Source organism: Myotis daubentonii, chromosome 21 (assembly GCF_963259705.1).
Source record: "Myotis daubentonii chromosome 21, mMyoDau2.1, whole genome shotgun sequence".
In the NCBI taxonomy this organism is placed as follows: domain Eukaryota; kingdom Metazoa; phylum Chordata; class Mammalia; order Chiroptera; family Vespertilionidae; genus Myotis; species Myotis daubentonii.
In genome coordinates, this window is record NC_081860.1 from 5,996,802 (window position 1) to 6,010,508 (window position 13,707).

At 43.2% G+C, this 13,707-nt stretch overlaps 1 pseudogene; it reads left to right on the plus strand.

Annotated features, from left to right (window-relative positions):
* Nucleotides 1–10,897, plus strand: part of LOC132223027 (endothelial zinc finger protein induced by tumor necrosis factor alpha-like) — a 38,444-nt pseudogene extending 27,547 nt beyond the window's left edge.
* Nucleotides 10,898–13,707: the final 2,810 nt, after the last annotated feature.

Genomic DNA, 13,707 nt, shown 5'->3' on the forward strand with positions numbered 1-13,707 from the left:
AGAGAGAATCATTGATCAGCTGCCTCCTGCATGCCCCCCACTGGGGATGAAGCCCGCCAGCCGGGAATGGGCCCTTGACCGGAATTGAACCTGGGACCCTTCAGTCCGCAGGCTGATGCTCTATCCACAGAGCCAAACCAGCTAGGGCTTGTTGCTCTCTTTCTAATTCTTTAAGTTGTAGGGTCAGATAATTTATTACCATTTTTTTTCCTTTTTTTTGAGGTAGGCTTATAGAGCTGTGAACTTCTCTCTCAAGACTGCTTTCACTGTGTCCCATAGATTTTGGATTGTTGTGTTTTCATTTTCATTTGTTACCAGGTGCTTTTTCTTTCTTCTTTGATCTCTGGTAACCCAATCATTGTTTAATAGCATGCTTTTTAGCCTCCAAGTGTTTGATTTTCCCCCCATTTTTTTTATTGTAGTTGATTTCTAATTTTATGTCATTGTGATCTGAGAAGATGCTTGATATTATTTCTATTTTCTTGAATTTGAAGAGACTTTGCCTGTGTCCCAATATGTTGTCTATCTTTGAAAATGTCCATGTGTACTTGAGAAAAATGTGTATTCTGTAGCTTTGGGGTGAAATGATCTGAAGATGTCAATTCCTTCTGATCTGATGAGTCATTTAGGATTGATGTTTCTTTGCTGATTTTTTGTTTAGAGGATTTATCCAGTGGTGTCAATGGGGTATTAAAGTCCCCTACTATGACTGTGTTGCTGTCAATCTCTCCCTTGATATGTTCCAGAAGTTGTTTTATGTATTTGGGTGCTGCTGTATTGGGTGCATATAAGTTTACCAGAGTTATATCTTCTTTTGAATTGCTCCCTTTAGTGTTATGAAGTGGCCTTCCTTATCTCTTGTTATGGCCTTCACTTTGAGGTCTAATTTGTCATATATAAGTATTGCTACCACAGCTTTTTTTTCATTTCTATTTGCCTGAAAATTTTTTTTCCATCCCTTCACTATCAGTCTGTGTGAGTCCTTTGTTCTGAGATGGGTCTCTTGTAAAGAGCAGATATATGGGTCATGTTTTCTTATCCATTCAGCTACCTTGTGTCTTTTGATGGGAGCATTTAATCCATTTACATTTAAGATTATTATTGATAGGTACTTGTCACCATTTTTATTCTTTATGCCTGTGTTCCTTCTTCCCTTCCTATTTCTTCTTTTTACAGAAGTCCCTTTAGCATTTCTTGCACTGCTGGTTTGTTGGTAATAAACTCATTTATCCCCTTTTTTTGTCTATGAAGCTTCTTATTTCACCTTCCATTTTTAATGATAGCCTTGCTGGGTATAGTATCCTTGAATTCAGTACCTTGCTTTGCATCACTTCGTGTATTTCCTTCCATTCCCTTCTGGCCTGATGTGTTTCTGTTGAGAAATCAGTTGATATTCTAATGGGAGATCCCTTATCGGTAAATTTCTGTCTGTCTCTGGCACCCTTTAAGATTCTTACTTTGTAGTTGGTGTTTGCCAATTTAATTATGATGTGTCTTGGTGTCAGTATTTTTGGGTTCATGTTGTTTGGGAATCTGTGTGCTTCTTGAACTTGTGTGTGTTTTTTCTTTCCAATATTAGGGAAGTTTTCTATCATTATTTCTTCAAACAGGTTTTTTATTCCTTGCTCAGTTTCCTCTCCTTCTGGCACCTCTGTTATGCAGATGTTGTCTCATTTCGTATTGTCCCAAAGCTCCCTTAGGCTCCCCTCCTGCTTTATAAGTTGTTTTTGCCAGTTGCAGCTCTACTTGTGTGTTTTTCCTACCTTGTCTTCTAGCTCGCTGATGCAGTCCTCTGCTTCTTCTAGTCTTCTGTTGATGCTTTCTATTGTGTTATTTAATGCAGCTATACCATTCTTTATTTTCTTGGTTTTTCTTCATTTCCTCTTGATTCTTACACATGTTGAATTTGTCTTCCATCCTTTTCAGTGTCCTTATGGTCATTGACTTTCTTTTTCTGCTTTATTGATGTGTTACTATTATTGTAGTCTCTGATGGCTGACTCATATGTCTAATTTTCTCTCCCATGCTCCAAGTCCACACCCTTCTCCTTACTCTTTCTTCGCTAGCCAATTTTTTATGCTTTTGTTTTTCCTCTCCTTGCTTGCTCTCCTCTCTTCTCCTAATTGCTTAATTACTTTCACTCACCAAACTCAAGCCTATTTGCTCTGTATTCTATCCTCCTTTTCAAAAAATAGATGAATATACAGATAGATAGATTAAAGAATTGCTCTGAATTCTTTCTCTGACAAATTGCTTGTCTCCATTTTGTTTACCTCTTTTCTGGTGATTCCTCTTTTTTTTTTTTTCTTTCTTCCTATAGGAGCTGTTTCTTTATCTCCCCATTTTTGCTCCTCTAAGGATATCTGGTTAGGGGCTCACTCTCTACACCACGTTGACCAAAAGACACAAAATACAACTCAACAAGAGATGACATGGAGGTAACAAAACATGAACGTATTCATGACACTGATAACCCCAGTAAAAGTGATCTACAGAGAAAGGAGAATTAGGGGAGGGAAAAGAGTGCAAAAATAATATTGAGGAAAGGAAAAAAGGTGAGAGAGAACATAAAAAGAAGAAAATAGAAGGGGAAAAATATACGTATATGGGGAGAAAACTCCACAAGACAAGCAAATAAACTAAAAAATGCAAACAACAAATACTTGGGGAAAAGGGGGGGAACTGAATCTGAAGAGGCCGAGGTTGTTCAGAGGGTAAGGTAAAGGAATTGAATGAATGGGGGAATGGCCATGATTCAGCAGAGAGGAGGGAGAAAGAGAATGAGTGGATAAGAAGAAAAGTAAAAACAAAATAATCAATACATTTTTTTAAAAAAAAAATTCCCTTTCTTTAATCTATCTATCTGTATATTCATCTACTTTTTGAAAAGGAGAATAGAACAAAGAGCAAGTAGGCTTGAGTTTGGTGAGTGAAAATAATTAAGCAATTAGGAGAAGAGAGCAAGTGAGGAGAGGAAAAACAAAAGCATAAAAGATTGGCTAGCAAAGAAAGAGCAAAGAGAAGGGTGTATGGACTTGGAGCAGGGGAGAGAAAATTAGATATATGAGTAAGCCAACAGAGACTACTATAATAGTAACACATCAAAGAAGGTCAATTTTTAAGAAGAAGCAAAAAGAAAGGAAAGAGAAAAACTAATGCAGGAACAGGAGAAGAGAAACAGAATGAAAAAGGGAGAAGTGAGGAAGAAAAGGTTGGCCAAAAGGAAATAATTAGGTAAAGTAAAATAAGGCTAAAAAAATAAAAATAGAATGTAGAACACTACTCCAGAACAAATAAAAGGTAAATAATAATAATGATAAATAAATAAATAAATACATAAATAAATAAATAAAGTAAAATCAAATAAAGAAAAAAGTGTGTTCCCTTAAGTAAAAGATAAACAATAAAAAATGTGAAGTAGTGAAGTGTCGTTTGTTTCAGCTGAGTTTTAATGCCCCATGGGGACTGTTTTGAGATCTGCCTCTACTGCTTTGACAGGTCTCAGTTTCCTGCTAGGCAGCCAGGAGTGTGTTGATGTTCCCAGGAATCCACCACTCCTCTGTGTCTGTCTCCACAGCCTTGGTTTCAGTCAAGCGGGACCAACTTGCCCGCTTTGTTTGTTTGCCTGCCTTCATTTATATTTACACAAGCATGCATTTCTGACATGGGCTTTAGGTGGGGGTGTTGCTGTATTAGTTTCTGGGACCTCATGGCTCCTCAACGCAGTCCCTGAGGGCTCCCTGGGGGTATTCAGAATCTTTGTTTCCCTGCAGAACTCGAGGCTGGGTGCAGCTGTGCTGGTAAGGGGCCGGCTTTTCAGGAGAAAAAATGGCTGTTTAGGGTTGGAGGGACCGGACTGTCCCAGAGCTAGATTCCTGGTTGCCTCTCCCTGCTTTGCTCCCCAGCCTCCACAAAATCACCTCTACCTGTACCTTAGCCTCGGTGAGTGTTTGTAATTGAAAAATCCTATGTACTGGGTTTAGCAAGGAAAATATACTAAAGGCAGAGCAACTACGCCGCTGCACACTTCTCTCCTCCTGGCACTATGCTGCCAGTGCAGTTCTTCAGGATGCCTTTCTAGGCACAGCCTCCCATGGCTGTGGACTTAGATCTAGAGTCCCCTGCTGCCAGCAGCCATGTGGACCCCCTTCCACAGTCGACTGTTATGCGTGTCTCCAAGGGACTCGGACTTGGTGCAGTGCAGTTTCCTTTTGATCCTCACGTGTCTCTCTCTTTCTCCAGCCCAGATCTCTGATCCTACCATTCTCCAGGCATCCTCTGTCTTTTCCGGCCATGGATTGTTTTACCAGCTGTGTTTAATATGCCAATTCCGGGTGGATATTCTTTGATTTAGTTGTTTCTTCTATCTGCTCTGTGAGAAGGTACAGGACACATCTGCCTATTTGGCCACCATTTTGTTTCCCCAGCTATTATCTATTTACTTTCCAGAAAGATAACTGAACTTCAGTTTCAGATTTATAATCAGTGTGAGCCAGTGTCTGATCAGTGAACCTTTGCCAATACTAGGTATTGATCATTGATACATTTTCATGTCTGTATTGAAGCCATATTGATTTAGCCATACTGGAGGATGAGAAAATAATAACAACTATACACTGGGTCCTTATTATGCTGAGCACTTTACACATATTTCTCTTAAATATCCCAACCAACCTAGGAGAGGGTATTATTAATACTTCATTTTTCATGTGAGGATATGAAGATAAAAATGATTAATTAACTTGCCTAAACTCATAGCTCCTAAGTAGCAGATTTAAAACGGGGCTTGTCTGATTTCAAAGCTTGAATTTTTACTGATAAGGCCATCCTGGTTCAGTAGTGGATAAATCCTAGGACTTTAAGTTTTTAGATGCTACATAAACTTAGTCTGGTTCCCAGAAAGGGATTCTGGGACTTTGAGATTTGCCTGCAGGAGTATTATTGTGGAAGAGGGGCAGGGAGAGAGAAGCAGGGATCAGAGAAAGAATTTAAACAGTAAAACAGTTGTGACAAAGGCCTAAGTTGGTCCCACAGTGAGTTCTGGAGCCAAGGCTGGAGGTTGGGGTTAATACTTCAGAGTAGTGTTCAAAGCTGGGGTGAGATGGCCAGACCTTTGAAACCCTGTTATTGAATGCAGGCCTGCCCAGATGGTGGCTTATAATTGGGTAAGGCAGCACCATTTGCCCAAAGGTAATTCCCAGAGAGACTTGGCTATGAGTCGTCTGGCAGGCAATACTCCTGACAACTGGGTGAATCAGTGCCTTGGTACTGAATGGAGTTCCGGGCAGCACAGCACACATCCACTAAAAACTCAAAAGCAAAGGTTCAGAGGACTGACCGAATGAGTCAAACACACGCCCCAATTCTTGCCTATCTTTAGTCTTCTAGAAAAAGTGTACCTTCTAATTTTTCCTCCCATACTAGGACTAGCTGGAGAAGGTTATTGTCTCAGCTATATTCAGCTTCAGAACACTGGTGTTGGGGGTGGGGGGAAGAACTGAGGCTGTGGCCAAGGGAAGCCCAAAAGTCACTACCCATTAGCTGATGTGACAAAGGGCCTTAAAGAAGACAACTCTTGATGCCCTATGCCCATGGCCCTCTTTTACTTGAGCAATCACCCCATTCCAGTTTTCAGTCCATATTGCTCTATGGGATAACCCTCTCTTCATCCCTAGGGATGAGCACAGGACCAAATGCCTCCAGCTCCAGTGATTGGTAAAAGGATAAATGGATGCCTTCTCCAGGCCAATGAGAGTCAGGTCTGGGACTTTGGATGAAACTTTTGGGAAAGATTCTTTTCCACCAGAGTTGCTCCACCTTGGAGTTGCTGGTGGCTATCTAGGTCTTTCATTGGAGAGAACTCACTTGGAGAAAACTGGAGGAAAAAAGAGACAGAAAGTAGCAGAAACAGAGAGTCACAGAGAAAGAGATGAGTGATTTCATTGACATGGTTTTAGGACTTGAATTCAGACAAGCCTGAGGTTCTACTTTTCTTATAACCATTCTTCAGACTTTTCAATTACCTGGGCAAATAATTTCCTTTTTTATCCCTCTTAAGAATGTTTGACTTAGGTTATAGTCTTTGCATTTGACATGCTTTTGCTGATACCGGAGAAAACAAACTTCTTTGCCACCAGCAGTAATTGAGGGGTGTCCAATATCCTTGAGCACCACAGAAGGTTCCACTGAGGTCCACGGAAGGGACAGGACATGCCCACGGCCACACAGGTGCTGGACAACCAAGTCAGAGGGCATACCTCTCCAAATGCAGAGAAGGAGCTAAATGTACACTGTCATGTCCAAAAATATGTATTTTATAAGGAACATGGGGATTGATAGCTGGCTAGGTGAGATGGTCTTTCTTATGTGCTATGAGGGATACAAACTGAATCACACGTGAATGCTGGCCTCGAGGTGCTGCTGTCAAAGTTTTTATCTTAAACTTGTATATTTGAGGTGACTTGACAAGGTTTGAGTATCAGTGGAATAGCGGAGAGGAAAGGATGATAGAGTTAAGAATGACTGGCTAAAATCATTGAGGGGGGGAGGAGAATCTGATAGGTGAATTCTAGTTCACTGAAGCTTACTTATTATAGGAAGAGCTGTGCAGATGTGCAGGCTTACTTTGAATAAAGCATTTTTGATGTTTCTCTTGAAATTATCATTTTTTGATTACAAAATCCACCTTATTAACCGGTACACCTTGTATATAGGTATCAGTTTCAAATGGGACAGAACACATCAGACATCGTCCTGATGCTTTAGGTGGGCCTGCATCTGTTCACTCTAAGGGATGAAGTATGGACACAGACATGTATGTGTCTGATTGATTGCACAGGCAGAGGAAATGCTATGAAGAAAAACCAAGCCAGAAGCATCCTTCCAAGTCAGGGCTCAGATAGACCTACCACAGTCTGTCTTTTGACAATGTAATTGGAAAGGGCCCTTAAATTGGACTGGCATCCAAGAACCTCAAACACCTGGAAGAGAACAGGATGACACTTGGCAAATAACAACTCTACTTCCAGAGAAATGCACAAAAAGTACTAGCATCAGAAATTCCCACCAGGATTTCTGGCCCTATGGGGGTTATGTCAAATACAAGTATTCAAAACATATTGAAGATTCACTATCAGCCTGGCACTCTACAAAAACTTTATCAGAATTATCTGATTTAAACCATCCAATGACTCTATGGTACAGTTTGCAGTTAATCCCATTTTATAGAAGGGAAAATTGAGGCACAAAGAGGCTAAATAACTTGACCAGGGTCTAAAGCTAGTAAGTGGTAGAATCAAAGAAGTATGACCCCAGAGCCTGTCCTCTTATCAGATTTGCTTTGCTGCCTTATGGGGATGAAATTACTGGGCAATGAACACTATTAAAACTCTCCAGGGACTGTAGGGCCCACACAGAAACACTTTCCCTGGGATATCCTCTAATACTGTTCTCTCTGCTTTGCTGGAATGTAAATGAGAAAATAACCTGGGTCAACCATGTCCTTGAATTATTTGTGGAAATGTGGTAAAAGGTATTGGTTTCCTGCTATTCACGAATCTAATGCAAGGAATGATTTAATTCATTTCTAACTAGCTTTACAAATGAATTTGGAGGCAGTGCCTCTGGAGCCAGCCTGCCAGGGACAACTACCAGCCTTGGCTCCTACAGCTAATCTGCCTGACTTTCAGACACTTGATCTGTAGAATATAGTTCCCACTTCAGACGACTGCTGTGAAAATTCAAATACTTGGAAGTGTACTGGGCATGGGAAAGCCCTCAATTAACTGTTACCTTGCTTTCTTTAGAAATTAAGTATTGTTTCATAATGTTACACCTAAAATTCTTGTAGCCAGATATACTTTGGAATTAGAATTTGGGGGATTTTTAGAAAGGAAACAGGGCATCTAGACTGGACATGTGTTATGAAAGTCACATAACACGTGGGATTTGGGACAGGGATCGATATGACTTTTTAAAAAAATATATATTTTATTGATTTTTTACAGAGAGGAAGGGAGAGGGATAGAGAGCTAGAAACATCGATGAGAGAGAAACATCGATCAGCCGCCTTCTGCACACCTCCTAACAGGGATGTGTCTGCAACCAAGGTACATGCCCTTGACCGGAATCGAACCTGGGACCTTTCAGTCGCAGGCCAATGCTCTATCCACTGACCTAAACCGGTCAGGGCAGACTTTTTAATCTCAGTGGGATATCTAGAGATAAGAAGCCTCATATCAGGTTTTGTGATGAAGTGAATTTGCTTGACACTACAAATAAATAAATAAATAAATAAATAAATAAATAAATAAGCTCATTTTTAGAGCTCTTTGCATTTCTGAATGGTAGACAAGAGACTGTAGATTTTAACTGCACTACAGGGGTTTTACTGGGCATCTGCTCCCAGCATTAGCCATGTCCTCATTGAAGTGGGTCTCTCATTTACTCTTCCAGGACTTGCTCACCTCTGCATGTCTCACTGCAGAAAGGACACTGCAGGCCTGACTCATTGTTTTCTTCCCCACCAAGACTTCTTCCTTCGCCCATATTTCTTCTCTTGAATAATGGCTTCCCAGCATCCAGTCCCTTTGGAATCCCACCTCTCTACCCAGCCAACTGCTCTGAGCTGTTGCTGGTGCTTTCTAACTGTCCCTGTACCTCTCCCACATTGTCTGGCTGGGACCCCCATTACTGCTATCCTCATTGGTCATTTGTACCTTTTGAAATCCAAGGATGTGTGTATTAAGAAATGCACTCCATTGTAGTAGAGCTCAGGAAGTATGTCTCAGCGCTGTGGCTGTTGCAATGGTGTGAGCACACTCCACCATGACATGCTTCCTCGGCACACCAGGAAGTAGCAACACCCGCCTGAACTAACTCCTAGAGCCACGTGCACAGTACCCCAGCCTTTCAGCCATTGGTCGCCTATAGCAATGTGTCTCCCTCTGATTGGTCGCCTATAGCAACGTGTCTCCCTCTGATTGGTTGCCTATAGCAACGTGTCTCCTTCTGATTGGTCCCCTCATGCTATATATATACCCCTGTAGTTCCTCAATTAAACGGATCTGCGTCAATGAACCTGTTCCCAGGGTCGTGCATGCAGATGCCCTAGTGCGTTGGGGCCCCCTCTTCCTCACCCCCGAGGGATCCCCTTCTTCATCTGGCGTCCAAACGTGGGGCCCCCCGGAATGGCTGGACGGGTGAGCGACCCTCTACAGTAAAATGGGAAACTTTCCCCCTTCGGCGAGAGCGCCACAAGCGCGCGCGCTCCACGCCTTACTGCAGAGCAGGCAAGTTAAGGTCTCTGAAAAGGAACTCCAAACTCATTGGGAGTATCTATGAAAGTCCAATCTGTGGTTAATCAAGGCCCCCATTTGGGACCCCTCCACTTGGGAGAAGGTCTTGAAAAGGATTCGACCCACTGAAGTCCACGAGGAAAAACCGTTACCCCCTTCTCTGACCTTCCGGCCTCGTCACCCGGAAGCCATGTCTCCATCCCTCCCTCCACCCTGGGCTCAGCTCCCAAACCGTCATGGTTTTGTTACTGTTGGTGGGATTTGCAAAAGGCACCACCAACTCCTCCATTCCACCGTCAACAGTCAACGGCTGCTGCAAAGGGCACCAACTCCCGCATTCCACCTCCAACTGTCAACGGCTCCCTCAAAGGGCACCCAGTGCCTTCACTGACGCTGGGAAGCATTACTGTGCAGCAATAATAAAGTCCCCTAAAACGTCCACCAACCCCACTTATCTTAGATATACTTATCAAGGCTCAGCATAAGTAGGAGAACTCAGAGCTATAATATACGCCCTTCTCTACTGTCAAAATAGTCCAGTCAACTTATTCTCAGATAGTGCTTACATGGTGCATATGGCAAAAAAATATAGGGTATTCCACCTTAAGAGTTAAAGATACCCCGCTAGATCAGAGCCTCCAACTCCTAAAGGACATCCTAGAGAACCGTAAACAGCCCTGATATATCCAACACTTACGGTCTCATACTGGCCTACCAGGCCCACTTTCCCTAGGCAACGCAGAAGCGGACAAGCTAGTTCTTACCCTACAACCCATAGAAGAGGCCAGACTCCTACACACCAAATTTCATATGTCAGCCTCCTCTCTCCATAAGCTCTTCCCCCATCTTCCCCTAGCTCAGTGCAAGCACCTCATACGTGCTTGCCTATCCTGTGGCCCTCTACTACCCCTCGGGCCTTTACAACCCAGAGGGGCCAATCCCCGAGGACTACAGCCCAATGCCATATGGCAAGCAAATGTCACGCATGTCCCAGCATTTGGCAAATCAAAATATGTCCACACAGTCATAGATACTTGCTCAGGAGCTACGTTCGCCCAGGCCCAAACGGGGGAAAAAGTCAAACATAGCATGCCACCTTCAAGGCTGCCTTTCTCATCCTTGGATTCCCGTGGGAGGTAAAAACTGACAATGGACCATGCTACACCAGCACTCTATTTCAAGACTTCTTAAAATCACATGACATCAAGCATACCATGGGCATCCCCTATAACCCCCAGGGACAGGCAATTATTGAAAGACTACACAGGGAACTCAAGGCCCAACTGATTAAAGAAAAAGGGGGAGTGATAGGGAGAAATCCTCATGCACTGCTAACCCAAGCCTTAACTACCCTCAATTATTTTCATGTTGATGAGCATGGATTAACCCCTATGTATAAACATTGGGGAGGACTCCGGGACATACCAACACCTCTTCCTTTGGTCCGGTGGAGAGACCCACTCACCGGAGCCTGGAAAGGCCCCGACCCGCTCTTAACCCAGGGGAGAGGGTTTGCTTGTATTTTTCCAGAAGGCGACAAAAGTCCCGCGTGGATCCCTGCTCGTGACGTCAAACCCTACACCATCAACGATGAGCCGTAGATCGCCACCATTGCCCTCCGTGGAGGAAATGGAGGACCTGACCATAGAAGAGAACCAGCCCCGACGACGGAGACGACCTGGACACCGATGAGCTCACCCCATCACCTGGGGTGACATCAAGGCTCTACAGGACCAAGCTGCGCACATGGCGCCAGAGGGGAACCCTTCGGCAGGAACGTTATTCTTATTAATGTGTGCTATCATCACTGGTAATAGCACAGGTGCACACAGATAAGGACTGTGGACTGTGATACCTCACCCTGGCCTTCTCATGCCAGTTAGTGTTTCCCAGTTTCCGGTGGCACGTGCCTCTGCTACTCCTTTTACCCGTCTATAAGGCCACACTTCTATCTCCTTCTGAATAGTGACAACTCCTTTGCTTTGGTGCTAATTAGAAAGGAAGGGGGAGATGTAGTAGAGCTCAGGAAGTATGTCTCAGCGCTGTGGCTGTTGCAATGGTGTGAGCACACTCCACCATAACATGCTTCCTCGGCACACCAGGAAGTAGCAACGCCAGCCTGAACTAACTCCTGGAGCCACGTGCACAGTACCCCAGCCTTTCAGCCATTGGTCACCTATAGCAACGTGTCTCCCTCTGATTGGTCGCCTATAGCAACGTGTCTCCCTCTGATTGGTCTCCTCATGCTATATATACCCCTGTAGTTCCTCAATTAAACGGATCTGCGTCAATGAACCTGGTCCCCGGGGTCGTGCATGCAGACACGCTAGTGTGCTGGGGCCCCATCGTCCTCACCCCCGAGGGGTCCCCTGCTTCACTCCATCTCTTCATGAGAGGCAATTGATGCTTTTTTATTGAAGATTGCTTTGATTATTCCAGAAAGAAGAGTCCTCTCCTCACCTGACATCCTTTTGTTTGTTGCTTCGTTCACACTCCAGTTCTCCTGTTCATTGTGGATATTGGCTGGGAGGCTGTGTAGCATCATGGTCAGGAGTCCAGGCACACTGCCTCCATCCAGTCCTGCCTCTTGCTTTTGCTTATGTGGTCTCTTTATAAGCCTAGGCTTTCTCGTCTGTCAAGTGAAGGGACTAAAACAGCTTCTTCATTATTTAGCTTCCCTCAGTGTGACTCAGTCACTGGTTTGCTATCTGTAAAGGAAACCATTGAGCAGAGTGCCTGAGAACAGTATTATGTACATTATGCCAGGAGATCTCCACTGAAGAAACATGTCTAGTTCATGGTCCAAATCCTCCACAGTGCTTTTCATAATTTCTCACACATCATAGGTACAATGAACACTTGTCAAATTTAACTTTTCTCCATTATACTCTTCCTTAATATTTAAGTTGCTTCTAGCCCTTTTTGGAGTGAAGGTCTCAGATACTCAAAACAATGAAAAGATTATTGACAAAGTAGGAAGATTAGGTTCACAGATATACACAGTGTTTTATTTAAATACGCATGAGTCACAAAGAAATATATATATATTTTTTGAATAGCTCAACCTAAATAAAACCTGGAAAAGTCCATACCCATCATCGCTACTGAAGAATAACAGAGTGAGGAATGAAGGAAAGAAATCAGAATGACTATCTGGCTGAGACAATGGGAAGCTTCATTAAGGTCTGTTAAGCCCCAAATACTAGGTCAGTTATGGCAGGGGGTGCTTTGAGCTCTGTGAAACTGTAAGTATACATAATTGCACTGTGTAATCCAGTCAAACCTTGGTCTTGTGGTACTCTGCTATCAATCCAGCTGCTGTTCCAGCTGTTTCTTTTCATCCCAAACGGCTCCTCTAGGTTCAAGTGACCCAAGGCAGCAAAGGAAATAGAAACCTTTCCTTTCTCTGGTTTTGGATACCTATGTGACTGACCCTCTGATTAGGTCATCCTCTGCTGTGGCTGTGAAAGCGGTAGTTGAGGAGATGAGGATAGAGGCATAACAGAGACCAAAACAGAAAAACTGCATCTAATCCAATTTACCAGGTTCAAAGAGGAATTCCCCCCTTTCCAGATGCCTGGCTTCTGGGCATACAGTTGAGCTGCCATGTGAAATTGACAGAGTGATTGATGAAAGAGAGAGCTTGCCTTCACCTACCATCTTCAGCCCTCAAGGTAGGTGGGCACTTCCAGGACCCCTCAGAATTCCAAGCTGGACACAGTGAAGGCCTAAATATACTGCCCTGAGTGTGCAGGGCTTTTGATGGGGTTTTCTACCACTAGTCATTTATTCCTAAGAGCACCCAATTACTTTTGGGGGGAATTGTTTCATTCCACAGTGTGCAATCAAGATATGGTGGCAAATCTGGGTTGTGTGTCCTCCCATTTTGCAATGGAATATTTCAAACCAAGCCCTTGAGCCTTCAGTTCGATCCTGTAAGCAACCCCAGAGCCTTTTAGAAAATTCCCTTTCTACTGGTTTGCCAGAATAAGTTTCTATGGTTTAAATCAAAGAATGCAAACTCAGAACCATCTGAAACAAGAATTTTGACCTTGATCTTTCTACTAACATCACTTATATTCCTTCTAGACTAGAGGTGGGCAACCCCTGGCACCTGTGTGAAACATGGCATGCAGGTAACTTTTGCTGGCACGCTAAACCCTCTCTTATAATCTTCAATTTGCAATTTTTGTGAACATTTGAATGACTTCGATGTTAAATTACAAGGAACTGGCAAGACACTTGATGTTATGTTTGGTTACATAAAGGCTTTTGAAAAGAAACTGGAAGTCTTTAAGAGGGATGTGGATGGTGAGAGATTTAGATATTTCCCAAACCTCAAGAGGCACATCAAAGACCTCCCACAAGATGACAGAACAGACTGTCAAAGCCTTCAAAAGCTGGTTTTAAA